This window comes from Marmota marmota, unplaced genomic scaffold, assembly GCF_001458135.2.
Source record: "Marmota marmota marmota unplaced genomic scaffold, marMar, whole genome shotgun sequence".
NCBI lineage: Eukaryota > Metazoa > Chordata > Mammalia > Rodentia > Sciuridae > Marmota > Marmota marmota.
This window is the reverse complement of record NW_026000005.1, coordinates 1,605,367-1,626,068: the sequence shown is the minus strand read 5'-3', so window position 1 is coordinate 1,626,068 and position 20,702 is coordinate 1,605,367. Positions and strand designations below refer to the sequence as shown.

Here is a 20,702-nt window from a genome sequence, read left to right as displayed (position 1 = left end):
GCCCTCATTAAAAACATTGCATTGATTGGGACACATTGAATCAAAAGAAATGGAAACCAATCTCTATCTTGTCTAAGTGGAAAGGGGTATTAATTTGCTCAACTCTTAAAGTTTCAAAGGTAAATAAGACTTAGATACAGCCGAGTCCCAGAACTTGAACACTATTTTTACCATACCGATTTCTCCACTAATCTTTCATTTCAGCTTGACTTCATTCTCTCAGCTTGACAGATTTTCTCTATGTGGAGATAACAAGACCACTGGCAGCTCCAGAATTGCATCCAGATCAGGTTTCTATGATCTTTAGAAGAAATGCTACACTTCCTTTAGCTACAAGTACTCTGGTTATCCCTTCCTGGATCATAGCTACACCTGAATAAAAAAGTCACTTGGAAAACATATAGAGTCTACCACTGACCAGGCCTGAGTTACATGCCCACCTCTGTGGTCAGGAGGATGCTTTTTGTGATTAGTGACCCCATGTTTCCAGCGGGAGTGGGATTGGGTTCATGTTCCACAGAGTGGAAGAATGGACACCTTCAATGCCCACATAAGCAAGCATGCAGGAATTTTATTTAAAAGCAAAGTAAAAGACTCAGAACTCCCTGGGCAGTGCTCCTGGGAGGGGCAAGAGTGCTGTTTAGATCTTACAGTGTTCCCTCTTTTAAAGGCACGTAAGGAGAAGTTGATAAGCTCCTCTTGATTGGTTCTTGATATTTCAGTTGTCCCAAGGTGGACACAGGCTGGATGATGCAGTCACTCTCTGAGTGATGGAAACTTATGCCCTTTCTGAGAAACAGGAACTGTTTTGCAACTTGTCTGAGCATGTTAGAAAGGCTGTTCTGTTTGCCCTCTTGTTGACCTTCACTCTCCCTTCCCCATTCTTCACTGCCCATCCTTTTCTATCTCAATACCCCCCTCTAATAAGGTCCTTGCAGCAGTAAGAAAAACTGGGTGATGACAGCTGCTTCAAGCAGAGAGGAGCAACGAGGGGTCAGCAATTCAGATTTCCCTTAGGGACGATCAGGTTGATCAAGAGGTTCATGGTAGAAGTCATCTGGAACAACCTCTCAGTAACTGCTTCCTGATGTTAAGGGGCATTGAGAAGCAGCAGTGATGGTCCCTTGGTGGCCGGTCCAGGGGTCCGCAATAGATGTCCATGTGAGGTTCCTTTGTGTCTGAAAGGAAGAGATTTTGATATTGGTATGAGAAAGGAGTTGTTTAGTGAGTGAGGTTTTGATTAATCTCTGAATGAGACCATGTAGGCAGGGGATGATGTAGCACCCTACCGTGGTTAATACCCTAAGCACGGTGATTAAAAATTTACCATAGCATATCCAGCTTTGTGTTCCCCTTGTTCCATAAAAGAACTTCCATCTGTATATATAGATCTGTATTGGACAGGGGAAACTTTGGAGTTCTCCCTGGCTGAATGATCTGTGACTAAGCTTTGTTGACCATCATATTTGGGGTTGCCTTGTAATGATTACAGAAGAAAGGTGGCCAGTTTTAAATTTGAACAAGTTTCTACTTAAAACACTGGCCCTTCTAAGAGTAAGGCCTCTCAAAAGCCTAAGAGTTACCTCTCAGTGACTGTATTTTAGAGGTGGCTATCTGAGAGCTATAATCCCTCTTTACTACGTAGAATTCCTGAAAGGTCTTGAGCAGTGTATACAGTAAGATCCCTTCCTAGGGTTCTCTTAATTGCCTCAGGGACCAGCAAGGCTACTTGAGCCACCACTCACAATCAATGGGGCCATTCTCGAGATATCATATCAAGGTGTTTGCTGAGATATGCTACACATTGTTGAGCTGGCCCAATCCTTTGTGTTATCACCCCTAAGACCATTCCTTCCCTTTTGGTCAGATTAAATTTTTGCTCTGTAGGCAAGTTGAGAGCAAAAACTTGAAGTAGGGCCTCTTTTAGGGCTTTCTGGTTCCCATATTAGGGTGGTTTCCCCCTGGTGTTGGGCTTCCTTGAGGAGTCAATAAAGACATCTGACTATCTCTCCATACCCAGACATCCAAAGCCTGCGATGTCCAGTTATCCCCAGGAATCCTCTGAGTTACCATATGGTCTGGGGTAGAGGGCAACATCCTATGGGGGCAATCATCTCTTTCCCTAGCCTGCAGATTCCTTGAGACAATTGTAATCCTAGATATTGAGCCTGTGGTTAGCATATTTGGGCTTTCTTTTTTGATACCTTACACTCTCTAACAGCTAAATAATTTAGAAGCTCTGTAGTGATCATTCGACATTCTTCTTGGGTGGTAGTATATAGGAGAATGTCATCCACATGTTGGAGGACAGTTACAGATGACCTATCCCTGAATTCTGCAAGGAACTGCCCAAACAAGTGGAGACTATCTCTGAATTCTTGGGGTAATACTGTCCAGGTTAATGGAAATCCACTGCCTGAGTCTTCAAAGATACTGTGACTGAATGTCTAGGGGTATACAGAAAAAAAAATCCTTAAAATCTAATATAGTAAACCAAGCAGTAGCAGAAGGAATCTCAGATAACAAAGTATAAAGATATAAAGATTGGGCATCACAGAATGAAGGGGGATGACTGCTTCATTGATTATTCTAAGGTCTTAGACTAGATGCCATACCCTATTTGATTTTTTGGACTCCTAAAATGAGTGTATTGCAGGGGCACCAGAGTCCCTGTCATTTAAGGTTTTGAATAATCTCCAATAAACCTCTTTGTGCCTCTAGGTTCAGGAGGTAATGTCTCTGGTGTGGGAAGGTGGAGGGGTCCTTCAAAGTTATTTTAACTGGAACTGAACTCTTTGCTTGCCTGATTTTGCTCTCAGTGGCCCACACTTCAGGGTGTATATCACATTCTAAAAGAGATAGACATAATGAACCCTGGGGTCTCAAATTCATGCTGATGGAAACCTCAAGTTTTGAGAGTAAATTTCTCCCCAGAGAGGGTACTCTGGGACTATCACAGTTCATGAGAAAACATCACCCCATTTCATTTACAGCTTAATGGTGGTGATGGTGGGGGGGGATATCTAGTAATAGGCCACCCAGGCACCCCTTGCACTGTCATAGTATCAGAGGAAAAGGATCCAAGGTAAGAGACAAGTATGAGAAGCTGGTGCCAGTGTCCAAAAGGAAATTAATACTTTTGGCTTCCTACTGAGAAGCATACCTGGGGTTCATGCATAATAATGGAAGTCATAGGAAACATTAAGGTTGATCCTGGGGGCCTCTTCAGGTCTGGGTGCAGGCCCCTGAGCCTGAACTCCTGGGGACATTCATTCCTCCAGTGATTGCCTTAACAGGGGCCTTAATCAGGGTCACTTAACCTGTTGGCATTTCCATTGGTAAAAGCCCTCCTTTCCACAACAGGAGCCACAAGACAGGTGATTGGAAACTACCAAAACACAAACTTATCACCTGAGATTTGAGACTGGCAGCTGAGCTAATTGCTTTTAAGTGAGTGGTGGGTGCCTGGTTTTCCTCCAAAGGATAGTGAAGGCAAAGAGCATCAGGTGCAAATGACTTTCCTTGGTAGGGGTTGGAGATTTCAGACAAGCCCCTAAGCTATCACCAGCTGGAGTCAGCAGCAGGCTGGTGTTCCATGGAGTTGAAGGATGGACACTGGGAACACTGCTGAGGTAAGCAAGCAAGCAGGAATTTTATTTAAAAGGAAAGTAAAAGACTCAGAACTCCCTGCACCGTGCACCTGGGAGGGACAAGGGTACAGTGTATGTCTTACAGTATTCCTTCTTTTCAAGGTACTTAAGGTGAAGTTGGTAAGCTCCTCTTGATTGGTTCTTGATATTTCAACTGTCCCAAGGTGGTAGTGGTCAGGCCACATTAGACAGTTGCTCTCCAAGTGATGGAAATGTATGCCCTTTGAGAAACAAGAACTATTTTATTACATGTCAGGGCATGTTAAAATGGCTGTGCATGTGCTTGCCCTCTTGGTAGCCTTTACTGTGTCTTCCCTACTTGACTGCCTATCCTTTACTATCTCACTGATAGAGACCCATGAAATTGGGGCAGAGGGAAGGAGTGGGGAATCAATTTCCCAAATGGAAAAACAAGAGGTATGAGATTTCAGTTAAGGACACTGGGTTCACTACCCATGTTTATCTCTTCTCCTTCCCAAGATTCCACTAAAATGAGGAAACATATTGACAAAAATTATGAAATTGGAAGAAGAAATATTAGTGGATGAGAGAGATAAACATGATTTTGGAAAGCAAAAAAAATAAATGTACGGGGCTGGGGATGTGGCTCAAGTGGTAGTGCACTCGCCTGGCATGCGTGCGGCCCGGGTTCGATCCTCAGCACCACATACAAACAAAGATGTTGTGTCCGCCGATAACTAAAAAATAAAAATATTAATTTTTTTTTTAATGTACCAATGGAAAGAGAGAAGTCTCCACATTGAAAGTGGCCACCAGGTGCCTAGCGCATGAATTGGAAAAGACCCACATCGGTACACATCCACAGGAATAGAGAAGACATTTCAAGTTTCCAGAATAAGAACATTAGGTCTCATTGAAAGACTAGATGCTGATTCAGATAGAGTATTAATCTCCAGGATATATAAAGAACTTAAAAAACAAATACCAAAAAAACCCCAAATAACCAAATCTATAAATGGAACTGAACAGGCACTTCACAAAGAAATATGACCAGTCAACAAATATATGAAAAAAATGTTCAACATCTCTAGCAATTAGAGAAATAAAACTACACTGAGATTCCATCTCATCCCAGTCTGAATGGCAATTATCAAGAATACAATTGATAGTGAATGTTGGTAAGTATATGGAAGAATATGTTCACTCATACATTGCTTGTGGAGTTGCAAATTGGTACAATCACTCTGGAAAGCAGTATGAAGATTCCTCAGAAAACTTGGAATAGAACCACCACTTGACCCAGTTTTCCTGCTCCTTGGTATATACCCAAAGGACTTAAAATCAGCACACTATAGTGATATAGCCACATCAATGTTTACAGCAGCTCAATTCACAATTGCTAAGCTATGAAACCAACCTGGTGTACTTCAACAGATGAAAGGATAAAGAAAATGTGTACACAATGGAATATTACTCAGCTATAAAGAAGTATGAATTATGATATTTGCCAATAAGTGGATGGAACTGGAGATTATCATGCTAAGTGAAATAAACCAATCCTCAAAAACCAAAGGCCCAATGTTTTCTCTGATATGCAGATGCTAACACCCAATAAGTGGTGGGGAGTGGAAGTTCTCTGGATTAGACAAAGGAAATGATGGGAAGGGAGAGGGAATGGGAAAGGCAGTAGAATGAATCAGACATAACTTTCCTATGTTTATATATGAATATATGATCAGTGTGACTCCCATGTTTAACCACAAGAAAGGGAAGTTATTTTCCATGTATGTGTAATATGTCAAAAGACTTCTACTGTCATATATATTTAAACAGAATGAATATATACATTTGTTAACAACAACAACAACAAAAATAGACTGGAGGTTGGGAATGGCATTGACTGACTGATCCAGAAATGGCTTTGTAAATTAGAGGACAATAGAGCAACTCCTTCAAAATGATGATGCAACATAATTTTGAGTCACATATTTTCCCTGAAAAATGAGGATACAATAAAGACAAATTCCTATATGCAGATGGTAAGATATTTTAACTTCCATACACCCTTTCAAAAGATGCCATCTTTTCACTGGAGATTAAGGTCCACTAAGATTAAGAGTAAAATGAGATTGGAAAATATAAAATCTGAAGACAAACAGAGCCAACCTAATGGAGTTAGGGGTCCCAGGTCACTAGCTATAAAGCCCATGTTGGAGTGAGAGAACAAGAGACCTCAATTAGTTGTCTTCAGGAAAGACATATTCAGTAGAATAATTAATATCATAGAGCATTTGCATTGGGGCAGGAGAGGCAGAGTCCTGAGAGCACGTGCTGCAATGCAGACAATCAACAAAGTAAAAACTCTACTGAAAAAGGGAGAATGCATCCTACAGCGTATGGGTTAACTCCACGGTATGTATTGACGTGGTTGTAATGGTTTTACACTAAATATGGATTTAATTAAAATTGTGACATGTAACAGGAGATGAGTAGGAAGAAGAATAAGGTAGTGTAAGAGAGCTGAATTCTTATCTGTCATAACCAGATGCCTAAAATTAATAATTCAAAAAAAAATAGGAGTACAAGTTTGTCATCTAGAAGTGTGGACTTGAGAATAGAAGTCACTAAAAGAAAAAGTCAAAGGATTGTTTTGGTGTAGAAGGACATGAAGGTCAGGGGCTTATTTTTTATTTTAAGCTTATTGGTACCTTTTGATTTTTCAACTACCTCCATATTTATTGCTCTTTTATTTCCTAAGTAAATATTCTAGAAACAACAAAATCAAAGAAACAAAGGTAGTGATAATCTAACAAATCTTTTAATAGTCATTTCACTAACCTGGGCTATACATTAAAGCTCTGAAGATGAGCCATGTTGACAGACTCCTTTGGTTTATGTCTATGCAGGCAAAAATTTAAATATTTAAAGATAAAATGCTTTTGTTGATTCTAGCCACATAATTTAATTGAGTATGTATATCTAACATCTCACTTAATGTCATCGGGTCCTTTACTGTGTTTCTCTGATAAAATTTTAAGGTAAGATTTGCACAGCTGTTGGCTCTGTGAGCAAAGCACTTGGGCATCCCACAGTTAAGAGTGAGTGTCCTGTGAATTTTTCAGCTCTCTTGAAATCTTGTGGAATTTTAGACATATAAATCCTAAACTTAAGAAATTGTCAAAATAATCCCCAATAGGCCAGGAATTCATCTAAAAAAAAAATTCCAAATCCTTCAGACAGGAAAATCTGCAAATCCTTTAGGTTTCTTTGGAGAGTCTGAAGACAGGCGATGTGTTTCAGTCTGTGAATTATATGGCAGAATTAGATTAGCTTGGCAAATTTATGCCATGATGCCATTCTGGAATGTTTTAGTCAGGGTTTTTTGTTTTTTTTTTTTTTTTTGGTTTTTTTGTTTGTTTGTTTTGTTTTGCCATTTTGACCAAAAGACCCGTCAAGAACAATTTTAGAAGAGAAAAAGTTTATTTGATGCTCATGATTTCAGAGGTCTCAGTGCATATACAGCCAGCTCCATTACTCTGGGCCCAAGGTGAAGCCCATGATGCAAGGGTATAGAAGGTGAGGCCCATGGAGGAAGGGGGTGGACAAAGAGAGCTCCTCAGGACGGGGCAATCAGGAAACGGAGATAAAGAGCTCCAATCACCAAGGACACAATCTACCCACTTCCTCCAGCCAGTCCTACTGCCTATGGTTACCACTCAGTTAATTCATTCAAGTGGATTATGCACTGACTAGGATAAGGCTCTTATAACCCAATCATTTCACCTGTAAGTTTTCTTGCATTGTCTCACCCAGAAGTCTTATGGAGACACCTCAAATCTGAACCATAACACAGAGGGAGCATGTCTACAGGGGCTGCACTATGACACTGGGAACACAAAAATCAATGATTCCTTCTACTACTGTCCCCTTCAACCTCCTGAGCCACAGAAGCCTCTGAAACCATCTATCTCCTGGATAGAATGACCAGACAAAAAGGACTTGAGCAAACATTTTGAAATCAGAAAAATGAAAATTTTGAAACCCAAACTTTTCATCGTTTTACCCCCAACTCTTTGGCACTTTCTAAGTAGCCCAACCCAGTTGTTCTCAAAAAGAAACTTTTCTTTCATCCAGATGGATTTTACCTTAGTGTGTGTGTGTGTGTGTATGGCCACCACACACACACACACACACACACACACACATATGAGTAAGTATTTTTCATTCAACTTAATTGACTCCTTATTTGATTAAGTCAACTGAATCAACTGGTTGATTTGGTTGCTTGCTTGCCTAATCCATGCAATAAGTAAATCAGACTTTTATTTAATTTTAATTTAATCATCCATTTAATAAGCTTTACCAGAGTCTAAGTTTGGGCTTAAATTTCCTGTAATGGCTATATTGAAAAGATTACTGCATTCCACTGACTTTCTAGGTCATGTTTGCAAATAAATTATTAGTTTTGAGTATTTTGAGATTTGAATTTCCCCATTTTCAGAAACGCAGAATAAAGTTTTTAAAATTCTGTACCTTTGTATATAAACTTTACTTGGCATAAAATAACTACTATTAAAAATTGATAGCACTGAGAACAGACTTGTCCACATTGTATTCACTCAAAATTTGGAGTAGATGGATTGTTGAAGGAAAGGCACGTTTTTAATGCAAACTCTCAGGTCCTTCAAATGTTTACTCTCAATAATATTTTTTCCTATTTTTCACCCTGACCAAATTTTAAGTTACTCTCTTAGGGGGGAACTAACACAGGTTCTGAAAAATAATCAACATACAAATGAGAAATCTATATGCTATATTCTGCCTAGATATCTATCTGGAAAACTCATGTTTATCCTTCCAATCTCAGCTTGATTGCTGCCTTTGTTTTGAAACCTCCACCAATACCTGGTACATTTCATGGGAAGCAAAGGACAGATATGAATTTTAGTTAAGGAATGGAAATAAAGGGTTGATAGAAGGATCCTGGATGCCTTCCATAAATCTGAGGAAGAGCTGAACAACTCAGCCTTAGGGAAGGCTGAAACTATGACAGCTCCAGGTACATCTGCAGCAGGAGTTTATAGATCTTCTCTCCGGAGTCCTATCCCACTCTCTCCAGAGTCCAATCCCAAGATGGTTTATGACCACTAGCTTTTCATCCATGTTCACATTTCAAGTTCCAGCAAAAATAATAGAGCTAAATAAGATGGCACACATACCAATCCCATCCACTATGGGAACTAGGAACCAAAGTCAATCCAATTTGTGACTCCCATCATATTTGACTTGGATATGGTTTTTCCTACATTCTAAATTCCTTTTTTAATATTTTTTTTTAGTTTTCAGTTGACACAACATCTTTATTTTATTTTTATGTGGTGCTGAGGATCGAACCCAGTGCCCCGCGCATGCCAGGCAAGCGCACTACCGCTTGAGCCACATCTCCAGCCCCCTAATCCATTTTTCATCAACTCTGTGAGACCAATGATACAATTAAAACACGATAATGGGGTTCAATCCCCAGTACCACAAAAATAAATAAATAAATATTTAAAGATTAAATTCTTAGCTCTAAAAAAAACTACAGAGAGAGAATCTTTCCCATTGCAATCTTGTATAATACACAGTGAATGATATATAATAAGTGCTGAAAGTTTGTATGAGTATAATTTATTGATATTGGTAAAAATTCTAAAGTTATATAAAATAATACCTTTATTCTCAAGAAGTACACTCTGACATATGTGAAGGTAAAGGACCATGACATAAACATCTTACTCTTGAATGGTTCCAGGAAAAAAATAATCTCCATACACACACAGAGATAGTTCTGCTAAGCATATAGTATCTTAACAACATCTCACAATTTTTATCATCATTATTGTATAATAGTTATTACTAACATGTCAAATGTTACTTAGCATAACATCAGAGAGGAAATTCTCTTTGAAGAATTGGTGTTTAAATTAAGACTCAAATAAAGTGAAAAAGAAATAGTATGACAGCTTGGCATACAAGACAGAAGAGAGACATTTCAAGCAAAAAGACTAGCAAATGCAAAACCTTGAGAGGGGATAGAGCTCTGTGTAACTAGGTGTGGAGAAAAGGTGAGTGCGGCTGGTAACCAGAGAGAGAAGAGTGATTCAGGATCAAGTCGGAGAGCTAGGAGGAACCTGGCCATGTAGGCCTTAGTGACCATAGCAAGACAATTAGAATTTATTATCATTTTAATAGGAAGCAAGCAAAGAGTTTTGTGCTATTAAATGTTATAATCAAATTTATGCTTTAAAAAGATAACACTAGCTGCTGTGTAGGGTGAGGGAGTATCGAAGTGAGATACGATAGATGTTTGGAATAGAATGATAGTGGTGGAATTAATGAGAAGTGGTTATGTTTGGAACATATTGGAAGATGGTTCTGGCAAGTACTTGATAAAGGATGGATTGTGGGGTGTCAGGGAAAGCAAGGAATCAAAGATGTTTGTAGCCTGAGATGTTGGCATGGTTGATATAGCATTTTCTAAGAGCAGAAAATCTAGTAGATGAGAAAACTTTGAAGTTGTCTGATGCTGCAGTGTGGCACTCAGAGACACAAATCTGGTGATAGAGATTTATGACTAAGCAATACATTATGAGATCACCTAGTGAGAGATTATAGAAAGAGAAGAGAACTGTAGACAGGATTTGGTCATTCACCATAAGAAACCAAGAAGAGAAGAGGCTGGACCAGCAAAAAATACTCAGAAATAGTTAAAAGAGGGTTGGAAATGTGGCTCAGTGATAGAGCACTTGCCTAGCATGTATAAGGCCCCAGGTTCAATCCCAGCACTGCAAGAAAATGAAAGAAATAGAAGAAATTTTTGAAAACTGTGTGTTTCCAGAAAGATGTGTTTATCTAGGATAAAAGCTGCTGAAAGCCAGACATAGTGATGAAGGTCTGCAATCACAGTAAATCAGGATCCCAAGTTTGAGACCAACATGGGCAACATAGTGAGAAACTGTCTCAAAATAAAGTTTTAAAAGGGTTGGGGATGTAGCTCAATTGTAGAGTGCTTGCCTAGCACTTAGAAAGGTCCTGGGTTCAATCCCCACTACCATAGTGAGGGAAAAAAGAAGGTGGGTAAGGGGAGGCTGCTGAGAGGTCAAATACAAGGAGAAAAGAATAAGGCTTTAAAATATATCTATATATCTATATCTATCTATATCTATATATCTATATCTATCTATATCTATATATCTATATCTATATCTATATATAAATTGAACCCAGGACATTGTGCTATACCCCTAGCCTGCATGGAGATTTTAAAAAACTAACCACTGGACTTGGCAAGATGGAAGTAATTTGTGATTTTGATATGAACTACTCAGTAGAATAGTAAGGAATCAAGTCGAAGAAGACAGAATTTCAGGAGGATGAGAAATTAGAAATAGTAAGTGTAGAAATCTTTTGCTTGAGTTCCTATATTCCTACACATGCAGATATGGGCATATGTACATTTTAAATTATGTTGACAAAAAAGAGAATGTGTTAACCAAGATCTCTCCCATGGTACCCTGCACAACCTCTTCAATATGTGTGAAACTAGAGAAGAATCTAATTCAGATACAGATTTATTGGGTTTAGGAATACGTTGAATCACTTGCTTTTCTGAATGTCCTTTATTCAAGGTGCTAGAATATTTTTAAAGGAATGTATTTCATTATTATTTAATATTTTATTCTGTAATATTTAATGCATTCCAAATTTATATACTATATTATGAACGCTTATGAACATTGTACCTCACTTAAAAACTATATGAGTTTTAGTATTACTACATCTAATTCTGGGGTCCTCTCTTCCATCATCCTCCTCACTCAATCTGTGCCTAAAAGTAACCAATATCCTAAATTCCATGATTTTTTAAAAAAAGAATTTATAATATTACATATCCCTAAACAATATATTGTTTCATCACTGGTCAATCTTTGTAGTATATGTAAGTGTTAAAAAAGCATTTCTCCAGCTGGACGCGGTGACACACTCCTGCAATCCCAACAGCTTGGGAGGCTGAGGCAAGAGGATGACAAGTTCAAAGCCAGCCTCAGCAACAGTGAGGCACTAAGCAACTCAGTAAGACCTATCTACATAAAATGCAAATTATGGTGAGGGATGTGTCTCAGTGGTCAAGTGTCCCTGAGTTCAATCTCAAGTACAAAAAAAAAAAGCATTTTTCTTTTGTAAAAATAAAAACTCAGGTAACTCTAAACAATTTACCCATGGCCATGAAACCAGAGCCAGCTGTAGTTACTCTTCTGGTTTAGATCATAAATCTTACAAATGCTCATAAGGGCTAACCTGGAATACAGTCACTCTTTCCAGCTCAGTCCAAATACAAACCTGAAAATCCTGTATAACAATAAATCAGGCAGCTACTACCAATTGCTTAGAAATTTTAAAGCCACAAACTGGATTTGAACAAAAATCCCACTGTTGAATAACATGAACAACATGGTATACCCTTGGTAATCTCACTGCTATTTTTCCAAACAATGATAAGATTTATCTCTCATTTCAATAATAAAAATTCTTTTTAATAATCCATACAATTCATTGATAAACTTTTATTGAAATAATCTAGGAGTGATATTTTTCTCCAATTTACAATCAATAGCAACATTCCACCTATGTTTTTGTACCAGGAGTTTAGGCATCAGGAATGTTAAACTAATAAAAGCACTATTTCTGTATTATATTGCAATAGAATTATAAAATCTCACTACTACAGGTGCAAATGTGTTAGCTCTGATATTATCGATATTCTTTGACCAGTGTGTCCTTTTCGAAGATTTAGGTCTTCATTCAGTGGATCAGCAGACACTTTCACCTTGAAGTAAATCCTTTATTTTGGGTATCAAATATGGTACTGGGTTTCTGTATTATTCCTGAAACTAAGCTTCTGTCTTGTACCTCAAGTATAATATGAATAGCCCTGTCCTGCCTAGGGACTCATCTCCTCCTCCTGATAATAGCACCCACTTTCCTATGGATAACCCATTCCATAGGACTCAGGTTGAACATATGGCCACTGTTGGGCCATGGAAGAACTTCTCACCCCAAGCCAGAGTGAATGGGTCTAAAAGGCCATGTAAACCAAGTCTGGCCAATCTGACATGGAGGACTTTTCCACAAGAGCTATTGTTTTAGTCAGGGTTTTCTAGTAGAACAGAATCAATAGGAAGTAAAATTATAAAAAAGGGGACTTATTAGGTTGGCTTAGTGACCAGAAGCTGAATAGTTCACAATGGTCGTCTGCAGGCTGGAGAGCTGGAAGAACTAGTAAATGCACAGTCCAAGAGGCTGAAATCCCAGAACAGGAGGGATCTACAGTGCTACCCTAATCCAAAACTGAAGGCTTCTGAGGAATTACTGGGAAAGCCCACTCTGGAAGAGTGAAAAAGCAAGAGTCCAATATCTTCAGATGATCACAGCAGCAATCAAGAACCTGTTCAAGAAGAATCATGCTTGCATCTGCTGCTGCTTCCTTCTTCTTCCAAATTTTATTCCATCTAAGCCATCATCCTATTGGACAGTGCTGCCCATACTGAGGGAGGGTCTCTATTTCAGTTGGCTATCACATGAGCCAATCATTTCTAGACATACCCTCATGGACACACCCATAAGCCCTGTCAGTCCCTGGCATCTCTTAATCCAATCAACGATTCAAATTAACCATTACAGCTATACAAAAACATATCTTCTTTCTTTCATGGTAGTGATAGTGTTTAAACTCATGATATTTATGTCTTGAAGTAGAAAACTTTCTGGATATAACTCCTATACTTCCAATCTTGTCTCCATTTGAGAGCTATTATAGAAAATATTTCTAAAAAATTAAAAATCCAGAACTTTCATAATGTCATTGGAAACTCCCTCCCATTTTATACAGGCCTAAAACTCACTTTTAGCTAGGTGAGCTAAAAGGACATTTTCCTTTGGCTTCTTTGAGTAGAATTTCTAGACTTTCAACTGGAAAAGCCATAGCTGGCACATAAATCTGTACATGAAAAGTTACAGACCTTAAAATGAGGATCAGGCTAAGTCCAGGTGGAATGTTATGTGGTCATGAAATAGTGGATTAAACTGTGTGTGTTGTATTTAGGGGTACAAATCATGGCTTAACCAGGCCCCAGTTTTATTAACTTCATAAAAACATACTCAGGAATTTCTGCATGTGACCAAGATGGAAGAAGAGAGACTACAATTGCCCCCCTGCCACAAACAAATGAAAAATAGGGAAAATTATAAAACAGCGGTTTTTAGGCATTGAACAGCAGGCATGACAGAACAGTGATTCCTGGAAGAGAAAAATCAAAGTGCTAAGCCCCAAGAATGCCAAAGCTTACTGCCTAGAGAAAGTTTCCAGGGTTCAATGTAGAGAGGCAGAATGGTCCCTAGTTGGGAAGGCAGACTGGAAATTTTGCTCAGGCCAAAGAAACTAGAGTTTGTGCGAAGAATCAGAAAGACAGAGCCTCAAAAAGGAGAGCTGTAAAGATGCTCAGAGATCCTCCCCACCCTCACCTTCACCTGAGTCCTGGCATTGCACATATAAAATACAGAATGGAAAAGAACCCCCAGAAAGGGGCAGGCCGAGCAATCACTGGAGCTCACACAAGACAGGAATAGTTGCTGTTCCTTCAGTCAGAGTGGAAACATAAAGCACGGGGCATTGAGTGGAATATTTATAAGCGTATGGACTTCCTAGTGGGCAGAATTAGCCCTAGGCTGAAGGTTAACCTGGTCCTGACTGATAAAACCTTTAACCAAGTATCAGGGACAAGGGTAGAACCCGGTTGGAGAGGGCAGAAGTTTAGCCACTCACTACAAACAGGAAAACATAAACCCAAAAGAAGTCTCAAAAAGAAAAAAAAACTGTTAAAAGTAATTTAACTATGTCCTAGAACAAAACTTGAAAATAGTTTTTTAAGAACCATGAATAGCCAGTAGCCAATAAAGGAAAATTCTCAATGTCTCACATGTAATAAAAAATTAACAGGCATTCAAACAAACAGGCAAATGAGATCCTTAATAACGAGAAAAGTCAATCAAAATAGAAACACATGACAGAACTAGTAAACATAAACATTAAAGTAATTATTATAACTCATTCCATATGCTCAAAAATGTGGAGGAAAACATAAGCGATAAGGAAAGACATGAAAGTGATCCAAATTGCTTGTCCAGATATGAGTGATTCAATGTCAGAGATTAAAAGACCCTCAAAGAAACTGCAAACCAAGGGGACCTGACAAATGATGCCTTTGGAATCAGTTTCCACTGTAGTATCCAGGTAATCCACTCCAGCTCCATTTCATTTGTAAAATGGAGTTAATAGTACCATTCATATTGGGGAGTTACAAGGATTAAATGAACTGACACAATTCAGAATAGTTTTGGAGGCTAGGGATGTAGCTCAGTGGTTCAAGGCTCCTGAATTCAATCCCTGGAAGAGAGAGAGAGGGAGGGAGGGAGGAAGGAAGGAAGGAAGGAAGGAATCCTCAGAACAGTATTTGGAACATAAAAAGAACTCACTAATGTTAGCTAATAATAATAGCAATGTCTCTTATTTACANAAAAAAAAAAAAAAAAAAAAAAAAAAACCTAAATTCTTGACAGTCTGCAGTACTGAGCTTAAATGAGGTGAATTCCTTGAATAGAACTAGGACTTTTTAATTGCACTTTGAATAGTATGTTACTAATGTGCAAAACATAAAGAACTTTAACGTTAATGTTGAAGTGCTCTGGAAATCTCCAGATAGATATAAATTGAAAGAGAACAACCATACTACACTATACCTTGAATGATCCACAAAGTCAAAATAAGTATGAAGTTCAACTGTAGTTAGAAATCAATTTTCTTTCTGGTTTTTCATAGCTTCTCCTTCCCCACTCTTTAAACTATCCTAATCTGCCTTCCTACTGTGACTTATTTTCAGCAATGTATAGTACAAATAACAGCATCCTCACACCTGGTGGGCTGTGTGGTGATGCATGCTGGGAATGTGGGACTGTGAGATCCTTGGGTGGTACAATGCAAGCCATCATCACTTTAAAATGAAGACATGAGCTGTGTTGATGGTAGGAACTGGCCAAGAGCAATAGCATCAAAGCCACAGGAACACACTCACATGCAAAACAAACTCAGTCAGTAGCCAACCAGCAGAGAATTTGATGTGAAATAACATGCTTCACTCAAGCAACTTCTTCCATTTTAAAATTGTGTTTCTTTAATCATAAAGTACAAATTTATTAATGTTTCCCATTAGTGTGCTCATTATCTAGTCAGGCACTATGCTTAGTATAGGGAATGCCAGAAACAAGATCTCAATCTTCACAGTCTGGTAGAAAAATCAAATATGTAAATACTTCAATGCCCACCAGCCAAATACCACCAGGTATATACCTGTATTCAAATAAATCTGGGTTTATTATTTGCTACATCAAGGGAGACCTCAGGCCCCAAGGAACTAAGGGGAGGAGTCTCAGAGGTAGTAAGAAAGGATTTGTTAAGCTGAGTTTGAACTTGTATTTTTTGGAAGGCTCAAGGAAGCAGGGTTTTCTGGGATCAGGTGCTTTCAGAACATGGGAACCATTCTATGATCAGATATCTTAATAATTTTTATGTAGGAAAAAGAAAAAAACAAGATGAAGTTAAATCTTTAATTTGCAAGATAGCAGCCAGTTCCACTAACTAGGAAAAGGAATTGTGTAGCCACTTTTGGGGTTAGCATAGTGTTTTCGTCTGTGCTCAGACATGAATGTGAAAAGTCTTATTTAGATTCATGAAGTTGATTATCTACAGGGTAACTTCATGTGATTTTAGTATTCTGTGAAAATGTTTTGTTATGCTAGCCTTCTTTTTCTTCCTCAAGTTGGAGTTACTGCAGGTTGCATTGGTGCAAACCTGTAATCCCACCTACTTTGGAGGCTAAGGCAGGAGGGTTGCAAGTTTGAGGTCAGCCTGAACAACTTAGTGAGACCTTGTGTCAAAATAAAAACTAAAAAGGACTGGGGAAGTAGCTCAATGGTAGAGCATCACTGAGTTCAATCCCCAACCTCACCCCCCCACACACACACACATGCATGAGACTGATTTATATATTACCTTGATAATTTCTAGATTGCTGTGTACAAGGTTGAGAGCCTGATAAATTCTACTTATGAATAGTTGTCTTGAAGTATACATAGGAATTTATTAGGCAAAGGAGAAGTCAAAGTTCATTTCCAAGCCAAAACCAAGTATTCATGTACACACAGGAAGATAGGGAACTTTAAATAGTACAGTACTACTAGAATGAAGAAGGGCAGGGGAGATGGTAAGATTGAGGCTGAGTCAGCAGGCCATGGTCAAGTCATGAAGGAATTTGGACTTCATTCAGCTGGTAATATAAATCTATCAAAAATGATCAGAAAATTACAATCAAATCTATGTTTTAGAAAGCAGACTTTGGAGGTGATATGGAGAACAAGCTAGTTTGAGGATATAACAAGAATAGAGATGAGTTAGAAAATTACTTTGGACAAGAGATGATGAGTGTTTAAACTGAATCATTAGCATTGGGAATTGAGTACAGTAGGATAAAAGGTATTTCTGGTATATAATTGATCAGACTTGGAGATTATATTCTTCAGTAAAATGTAAGCTGCATAAGGGTAGGGGTCAGGGGAGTTTGTTCAACACTCTATGCCTGGGGTTTTGTTTTGTTTTGATTGTTTTCCAGTACTGGGAATTGAACTCAAGGGAATTCTACCACTTGAGCTACATCCTCGGCCCATCTTATTTTTTTATTTTGAGACATGGTTTCACTGAATTGTCCAGGCTGGCCTCAAACTTGGTATCCTTATGCCTCAGCCTCCTAAATCACTAGGATTACAGATGTACGCCACTGTGCCCAGCATTATTATATGTCTTACAAGTACAGTCTGAAGTGAAGCAGTTGATCAATGCATATTTGTTGAATTCATGAGTAAATTGTGAGGAGCGGGTTTGGAGAGGAAGATGTCAATGAAGGAGAAGCAGTAAATGTTTCCGGATTGAGGTGCTGGGTTAATAGTGATTTAATAAACAATGATAAGGGAGTGTAGTTATGGAGGAAGACAATAGTTTAATCTTTAATGAACCCACAAAACAAAATAGACATCGTTAGAATTACATATTTAGAATTTTTCAAGAAGTATTTTTAAAAGGACAATAACCTGAAGTGGTATGATTAACCTAGTAAGAACCCAGGGTCCTAAAACTATTACCTTATGTTAGAAGAAGTTACTAAATTATTTTCATGGTGCTGGGGTGTGGCTCAGTAGTAGAGCACTCGCCTAGCACATGTGAGGCACTGGTTTTGATCCCCAGCACTGCATAAAAATAAATAAACCAAATAAAGGGATTATGTCCATCTACAACTAAAAACATTTTTAATACCTTTATTTTATTTGTTTATTTTTATGCAGTGCTGAGGGATCAAACCCAGTGCTTCACATGTGCTAGGCAAGCACTCTACCACTGAGCCACAACTCCAGCCCCAAGTAAAAATATTTTTTAAAAAAAAAATCTTTTCATATTGAACACTGTCCCACAAGAGATAGAAGTTCTTGACTAGTCACATATTTGGACCAGTAAAACAGACCTCAAACTAAAGTTCTGGAAGATATAATTGGCATCAGAACTGAAAACATTTTTATCATAAATTTCAAGCTTTACTGAGGTATAATTGATACACAGTAAACTGTACAGCCCCTCAACAGTTTAATTGCAACCTCAAGGGACATCCAGATCCAGACCCACTCAGCTAAGCTGCTCACAAATTCCTGATCCACAGAAATGTGTATTTAAAAATGTTTATTGTTTTAAGTTACTAAAATGTGATTTGGCCAGGTATGGTGACTCATGCCTGTAATCCCAGCTACTCAGAAGGCTAAGGCAGGGGATCCCAAATTCAAAATCACCTTGGGCAATTAGCAAGACCTTGTCTCAAAAACTAAAAAGGCAGAGATGTAGCTCAGTGGCAGGGTGCTTGCCTAACATGCACAAGGCCCTGGATTCAATCTCCTGTAACACACACACACACACACACACACACACACACACACACGGTTAATAGAAAAAAGTATTATTCCAGGTTTTTGGTTATTATAAATAAAGTTGTTATGAACATCAGAATACAAGTATTTGTATGGATATGTGCTTTAATTTATTTCCATTTACTGTATATTTTATCTCTAACTTTATCTTGCCTTGTGTTGTTTTCTACTAAAGTGTCAAGTTGACTCAACAATGTTATAAGCTTCAGGTACTTACTTAACATTCCACATAATGCTCAGCCCCAAGCTAATTGCCTAGTAGATGATCAATATTTTGAATTGAGATAAATTGAGAATGATAACAAATACTCAAATGTCTTTCAATAGTCATCTAAAAGGAGAAGGGAGACTGTGATCCAGTGTTCTGGGTAAAACACTTATTGACCTTCCCTATCTCTGGCCTACGAAAAATCAGTAAATTTGCTTTGGGTTCATGAAAGCAGTATCCCTTGGAGTCCATAAAGAGGTTTTTACCCCCAGATGATGTGAATTCTATTTAAACACCATATATAAATGGGGAAAATTAATCCAATAAATCCTGGTAAAAATCTTAAGTGATACATTTCTCAAAATAGAAACAAAATGTACTTGACCACATTGCCAGACTCTGACTCTCTGTTGGTTGCTTTTCAGTGAATTGAAGCCCTGTTTAGGGGAACTGGCTATGCATTAATGTGAGGGAGACTCTCAGCTCTCAGCTATGGTTGGAAAAAGCAGGAATGCTGTGCTTTTCAATGGGTTGCCACTGGTTCAGCTCCTTTATCTCTCATGGAGGGCACGGAGCCTTTCAGAGATGTAGAACTACCTCAAAGAACCATTCTGAGCAAAGGGGATGCTACCAAACTTACCACAATGGACTGAATTTATGTTAAATATATTTATATCTAGGAGTGGAGATAGAATTCACCCCATAGTAGTTCTTTAGAGCTGGAAATAACATGGACTTCAAAATATTGTTAATGAGGGAGCTATGGATGGAACTCTTTAGAAGACAGTTTCTAGCATGCTTGAGGCCCTGGGTTTACTCCCCAGTACTGGGGAAAAAAGAAAGTATTATGTTAAAATTTGTTAATGATATTATCTATTTTATATCCTGCCAATAAATTTGCAGAGGGGAGATTTAGAGTTGTTAAAGCAGGAACACAAAGAGGAAAAATAGTGCTGATAATTAGCTTTTGATGTGCAAAATACCTTGAAGCTATTGGCTTGCACCCCTCACTACAAGCCTAGGGTGAGGCCTGCACTCAACCACTTTCCATATAGAAAGGAACAGTATAATGGAGGAGGAAGCAGAAAGCAGGCAGATATGGGACCTTGACTCCCCATATTGGAAACCCAGAAGATCCTCCATGTCCTGGTGAAGGAGTGGAGAGGCAATGAGTGCTCTACTGAACCAATAGAGAGCTTCCTGCTTGGGACTTCCAGTAGAGAGCAAATGGCAGAGACTACAGATGCCAGTGGGAGGGAAGTACCAAGACTAACAAATGTGAAATCTGTGGAATCCCAACAATTGCCTGATTCAGCAGGAGAGCAGCCCAAAAGGATCACTCTAAAATGATGCAGGAGATACTGTACAGTTCCAAACACCATTCCACACAATTTCCTATGCTATATAGGATTTGATGCTTTTCCCATCCTCACTCCACCCCTGAAAGAGAGGCAGAAAAGGGTGCAAATATCTGCATTTACCTGATCAATTGTTAAACGGAAAATAAATAATCTAAAGACATGATTTAAATTCTTAAATAAGACTGGCATTATAGAACATGACTAAAATTTCATTGTCTTTTTGTATTTCTTTCTGTTATCTAGTAAGGTAGAGTTTGTGATGAAAAACAAATCAATCATTGAAAAATATAGAGGCTATTGTTTATTTCTGCATGGAAGTTTTGATGTCAACACATTTGTGAACCTGTTATACCAGTTTATAGGGGACCAGGTGTCTAAAAGGAAAAAGAATCTTTTCTCACA

The 20,702-nt window shown here is 38.4% G+C and overlaps 1 long non-coding RNA gene across 1 annotated transcript; it reads right to left on the bottom strand.

The window, feature by feature from the left end:
* Positions 1-551: 551 nt before the first annotated feature.
* Positions 552-19,092, bottom strand: LOC125618341. The gene is made up of 3 exons (XR_007349632.1): positions 19,082-19,092; positions 15,774-15,776; positions 552-1,178 (listed from the first exon to the last, which is right to left on the bottom strand). It is a non-coding gene; the product is annotated as an uncharacterized LOC125618341 (long non-coding RNA).
* Between the last annotated feature and the right edge of the window lie 1,610 nt (positions 19,093-20,702).